The sequence below is a fragment of the Olea europaea genome, chromosome 20 (assembly GCF_002742605.1).
Source record: "Olea europaea var. sylvestris chromosome 20, O_europaea_v1, whole genome shotgun sequence".
Classification (NCBI taxonomy): domain Eukaryota; kingdom Viridiplantae; phylum Streptophyta; class Magnoliopsida; order Lamiales; family Oleaceae; genus Olea; species Olea europaea.
The window spans coordinates 2,107,671-2,114,645 of NC_036256.1; positions in this window are offsets into that span (position 1 = coordinate 2,107,671).

Here is a 6,975-nt window from a genome sequence, read left to right on the forward strand (position 1 = left end):
TCACTTCCCCATCAATCAATTACACTGATGCTTTCTCTTTGGTGATGTTTGATTTTATCTCCAAAACTTGGTGCTGTTTCAGGTTCGATTTGTTGTAGATTCTTGGTTGTTCGTCCAGCCAGCATGGTGTAAGTTCTACTCATCCAATTTCCCTTTGTGTTTTAAAGCTTAGTGCTCGAGTCCAACTTCTTGGCAAATTCGATTTTGCTTGAAGGTTTGGTATGGCTCTTGAAGATTCGTGAGTTTTGGTAGATTAAAATCGGGTTAACAGGTTTTGATTTGCCATTAAAATTTTAGGTTCTTGTTTAGCTATTTTTCACTCAATTGGGGCAATAAATTCAAAATTTTGATTATTTGACTTGTCCCTGTAGTAATCTAGCAAAGTTGATTGCTTTTTGCAGCCTTGCATCCGAAAAATGCTCCCAGCACCAGCACAGTTTTTCAATTAAGAAATGCTGCAGCAGCTTTTGTTGGCGTTGATGGAGGGTGCTTAGGAGAGCTGGACTTATGCAATTTTCTAGCAATCATCAATGGCTGACTACGGTGGTTCATCGCTACTGGGTTGGCGATGTGTACTATAAAGGCGAAGAGAATAAAGGAAAGCAGAAGAAGGCGGCATCACTGGCGAAGCAAGAAAACAGAAAGAAAGTGCTGAGAGAGTTTAATAGTTGGAGCATGAGGAGGGGATGCCGAAATGGGTGGTGAAGAAGGCGGCGTCACTGGCGAAGCAAGAAAACAGAAAGAAAGTGCTGAGAGAGTTTAATAGTTGGAGCATGAGGAGGGGATGCCGAAATGGGTGGTCCGCTACCACGGGACCCATCATCGACGCCGAAATTGATGGTGGAAGCAAATTGGTTTCTTCTAAGTTTTGGATGGTTAAAGGATCTGTTTGTGCAATTGATTGATGGGCAAGTGTTTGTGGGTTAAACTAGCCAATGAGGGGAGCATTTTCTGACGATTAAAGCGGCAATGGATGGTAGGTTAAACTCACAGCAAGAATAATTTTTATTATTATTATTTTTTTTGATACCTAGGTTTCCCAGCTACGCCAGACTATATCCTGGACCTCCAGCCCCCGACGCCTCAGTGACTGGTGGAGGTAAATCGTGGTATATGACCAAGTTGATCAGGGTTCGAACAGCCTTCATACTCCTGACCCCAAGGGACCCTCCTCCATGGTTATTAGATCACCAAGCTGCTCCAACCAAGATGGTTATTACAAACACTCAGCTACTCCAATCAGGAATCGAACTCCCCACGCTGGGGTTGCGAGCCCCACACTGCCCTTCCTTTGCCAACTTGGATGTGCCCGGGGGGGGGGGGGGGGGCGGGGGGGGGAAAATTTTTANNNCTGTGTAGGGTAAACTTTTTAAAGTGACTGGCCCCACCGCACTGCGGCCCCATACTCCAGAACCCCACCTCCAGCCTGGCCCTACGGGTTAGTATACACCGCTTGGCCCTACACGTATGGAGGGATTTTTTGGAGAGGCACAATACCACCATGCTAGTAAGAGGACTCGAACACGGAACCTCAGCCAGCAATGCCAATGTCCTTACCACTAGAGCAAATAGACATGTATGGAGGGATTTTTTTTTTTTTTTTTTTTGGTTTTGATTTTTAAGTATATATGCTTGTTTGGTAAGGATTTTGTTAATTGATTTTTTGACTGTTAGAGATAAAGTGGATCCTACTTGTGAGAGAAAAATTAAAAAATGACGGCTGGAATAGTGAAATAACGGTTAATAATTGATTTTAATTGGATTTTCAGCTCTACCAAACATGCTCTATATTTGTAACTTATTTGTAATTTTTAAAAAATTTGGGACATGATTGCAATTTTTTTTTTTGCTTTTTTTTTTTAATAGAGTGGTAAAATCGTCAAAATGGATGAAAATCACATTTTACGCAATAAAAGGTGGAAGGTAGAGGTAAAAATGTCAAAAAATAAAATGTATAGATGTTTTGCACAATGGCATTGAAAAGGTAGGGACGCTTTGTGTCAATTACCCTTTGTGTTAAAATGTGGGGTTCTATCTTAAAAAACCAACATTATTTAAAAAAGTAGTCAAAATCTTTATAAGTTGATCCATATTTTCATTTTAGAGCATCTCCAACCACATCCCTATTGCACTATAATTCATCGAATTGCGCCAAATTTTTTGTGCAAACCTCCTCCAATCCATTGTATCAAAATGGTGCATATGAATAGTGTTGCGCCACCAAAATGGTTAGATACCTTTTTACCTCTCTTTCACTTTGCATCAATTTTTTAAGGGTATATTTGTCCATTTGTTATACAATAAATTTTAATTCTATATATTATTATTATTATTATTATTATTATTATTATTATTATTATTATTATTTGTAATACATTTTAATCATTTAATAATAATTAATTGTGAATATTATTTCGACTTTGTAATATCATGATATTGTAATTCAAAATGTATTCCACTCTTTTTTAGTATTATGATTTAATATTTTCTTAGTTATTGTATTTCTATTAAGAGTAGTTCATTTTTTTTAAATTTATTAATGAATTCAATATTATTGTTTAACTAAATGCATATATTTGTTTAATAATTTATGTAATAATAAAATAAGTAAATAAATTTTTAAGAATTAAACCACATTCATTTGGTGCAACTTTTAGTGTATTAGGTTGGAGATAATTTTCTGTTTGGTACAAAATTTGGTGTAAAATAAGGCAAATTTTAGAAATGGCCCTATTCGATTGTTGTATTCTATCCCTTAACACATCCTACAAGATAGTGGCTCATTTTGGTAAAACAATTTTAAAAGTTATATGCTCATTTTTTTAGTCTTAATTGTATTGAATTACTCATTTGAATTTAATGGACTATGATACCATATTAAGATTTAATGTTCCATATTAAAAGATCAATCTTATTAAGAGGAGTAATTCAAATCCTTATAAATTAATCTATATTCTCATTTTTGTTCAGTATGAAATTCTATCCCTTAAAAGTTTGCAACTATCCCTCAAATTAAAGTTGATTAGAAAGATTTATTTAAAATTTGAAGTTGTTATATTTTTAAGTTGGCGGTAGCCAACCAAATGCCAGAATCGACAGGTGATAAAAGGAAGTTAGTATCTTTCCTTGATGAAAAATGCTTGCTGTACATCACTATTTAAAAAAATTGTTTAGGCGGCAATAAAGTAAAGTAAAATGTCCAAGTATATTCACCACTTAAACGATTATACTTATGCAATGTGCGGTAATGACAATAATAAATAGGGAGATATTTTTTATTATTTGGTTGGTGAAATTTTAATTTGATCAAACCTTGTCATATCATCTATTAATAGACGAACTTATAAATCGTCGTAATATGTAACACAATCGCTCTTTAATTAGCAATTTTTAATGCTAGCCAAGCCAGCCGATAAGGGATTGAAGGCAACTGAGCGACCTCAAATGGTCATTAATCCCTTTCCAAGAACATGATTTTAATTATTTTATTTTTCTAAACTATATATCAATGAGTCTTTTTTTTTTTTTTTTTTTTAGCATTTTTGTGTTTAGACATAGAAAATAAATTAATTAGATGTTTCTTCCCCAACTTTTTGTCTCCAACTTTTGCAAAATGTTACTATAATTTACTATCAGTCTTTTTTTAGCACCAAATATCAATTGTTCTATTGCACAGCCTGTAATTCAATGGGAGAATTTATACTACCCATGTCTGATTTAACTAAAAATTATATTTTTAGTAAACTTTAATAAAACTTGGAGCCCGTTTGGTACATATTAATGTAAAAATGAGAATGAAAAATATGATCGTTATGGGCTCCACACAAAAGATAGAAATTCAAATTTGGTGGCTTAATGTAATGAATAACGGTCATATTTTTCATTTTAATGAAAAAAAGAGAGAAACAAACAGGGGCTTGATAAAATTTATTTAAAAAATTATAAACATATAACTAAAATGAATTTGAGGAAAAAAATAAATTTAGAAAATAGTCACAACGAGACATTATAAAACATTAAAAAAAAAAAATAACTAACACTTTGATGATATTCGGTGATTGGATGTTCCTGATATATTGTGCGCCATCCTGTATCCATAGACAAAAGAGTTGCGGGACCACGCCTCCCAGGGCACATCCGAGTTGGTGGAACAATCACTTCGCTGGGACGATGGAAGCAAGGGTGGAGAGTTCGATTCCTGGAGTTAACACTGGGAGCCATATGGAGAGGAAGCCATTGGTGTGAACAAACGCCCAGTGAAGAGAGCTCTCTTTGCGGAAGGAGTCCAAATGAGTTGTAGGAACCTGGGAGCCAACAAGGGCACATCCTGCGATTTACCTCCCTGAGCTGCTGAGGGGCCGGAGGTTCAGGGACAGGATCTAGTCGGACGCAAGCCCGGACACCTTGTTAAAAAAAAAAAAAAAAAAAAAAAAAAAAGAGTTGCGGGACCACCGGTCCACGTATCTCGTGCTACATGCTATCATACCTCATGGTCAAATGGGTTCTTCCCTGGTCAGCATTTCAAGTCTGGAGGACTCATTGAATACTTTCTGGTCTTAAAGAGTACAACTCACGCGCTCTTGTTGACCTTATTGTTTGTTAAGCAATGTTCGAATTAGATGAATGAAAAATTAGGAATTTAATAAAATATGTGATTTAAATTTAGTCTTCGTTTGGTCCCCATTAAATCACATTTAAGATTCGTTATTACCTATAGTTACCTTAACCGATGTTATAGTATAAGTGGTGTAATGGAGTATTATTCAACTTATAATCTGACACAAACAAGAATGTTAATGTAGTTGGATGAATTCGCCAATTGATCTAGAAATATGGCCAATTTGAATTTGAAGGTCAACAAAACTTAGAAACTGTTCGAAACCCCCCCCCCCCTTTTTGTCTAAAATGTATTTTGATGGAGAATGTGTGGTTAAAAAAATTAGGTTTGCGTACAATATTAATTTATTGAAAAATGTGCAATTAAAAATAAGAGAGAAAAATGTGTGAAAAATAATGAGGACCAAACAAGGGTCTAAAGATGACGGAGTGGTAGTTGATTCAACTCTAACAATCAAGTCAGCAATCATGTATAGGTGTTATAAATTCAATAGCAATACAATCTTATTTCTACACATAGTAAACTGCTATTTTGTGAAAAGAGAGCAAGGCGAATTTGAAGAATCAACAAAGCCTCTGTTTGATTCTCATTATTTATAAATTAATTTTTTATCAAACTCACTTTTGATCACATATTTTCACAATAAAATATTTTTCACATAAATAAAAAATTTATTCATACTTTTTAACTACATAATCTCCAAAAAATCAGTATTACGGAACTCATATTGTTGAAATAATGGACAACAAAAACGAGTGAAATCTCGTTTTATCTGTATTTTTTTCATGAAATTCCGGTTGGCAGCATATTATTAAACAAATTCTTCTAAGATTCATGTCACACTATTTTATGCATTGAACACACTTTTATCAAAGACTTATGGGTGTCGATTTGCTATATTACCTTAGCATTAGCTTCATTCTCTCATCTTTGACCATTCATGACATCAGGCAAGGTTCATTTGGCTTAGCAACATGCATGATTGGTGTAGGACTGGAATGAGAACAATTCTTTGAAAAGTGATTTATGGAGAATGTATAATAAAAAAATAGGAAAAATTTTAGGTTTACGTACAATATATTTTATAGCATAAATGCGTGATTAAAAATAAGTACGAGAAGTAAAGAGTTTCGTTTTAAATTAGTCTTTTATTTGAAATTAGTGATGTCTTGATTCGTCATATCAAATTAGTGGATCCATTGTCTTGATATGTCATGACATGCTAGAAAACACTATGATATAAAATTTCTTATTCTCTATGATATACTTCTTAATATTTTGTTTGATAATTTAGATGAAGTGTTGATGCCAACACATATCAAAATTAAGAAAACAAATAGAGATAGTAGGCCCATTCGATGGAACTTTGACTTCCAGTTTTAGTTTTCGAGAATCTGAATCCTTCAAAAATATAATAATGATTTACATAATTCTTCCTCTCTTTTACATTCTTTAAGTAGATATACAAGACACGTAATAATCCAATTGATTCTCCAGCGATTCATGTAACTATCTTGACCCATTCAAAAAAAATATAAATAAAATAAAATCTTCCAATTAATAAATAAAAAAATATATTAACAATAAAAAACTAGACTCATAACATCTCTTCCATTGGTAAACATCCATGTCCTCATAGATGGAAATTTGTTGAAGCAATTTGTTTCCTTTTTGCTTCATGTTTATAGTTAGATATAATGATTCATTGAATTGATAACATATAATCTAATCTATAGAATCAAACACATATAGATAATCAAAGAAGGAGAAAGAAGAAACGAAAAACAATTGAGCCACTTAAGGAATTAGGATTTACAATAATTCAATATATGACAAAGAGACCTAAGCTAGTAAGGAAACTAAACTAATAAGGAAACGAAATATTAATTAAATAATTAAACAAATAAATATATTATCATCCTCCCTCAAACTCACGATGCTGAAGCAAGAAGCAGCGAGAGTTTGTCACGTAAGAAGCAAAAACGATGAACCGGATGAGACTTATTGAAGAAGTAAGCAAACTGCAATGATGAAGAAACAAAAGGTAGGGAAATGATGCCAGTCTGCAAATGATGATAAACCAGATGACAATCAATCTCAATATACTTTGTGCGTTCATGGAATATAGAGTTGTGAGAGCTCTGAATAGCACTGGTATTATCACAATAAATAGGGGTTGGAGAAGAATGAGGAACACCCATGTCTCCAAGTAACCATTGCAACCACACAATTTCAGTGGTAGTGGATGCCATAGCTTGATACTCTGCCTCCGTAGAAGAACGAGAAACAACGGTCTGCTTCTTACTTTTCCAAGAGATAAGAGAATCACCCAAAAATATACAAAAGCCAGTAGTGGA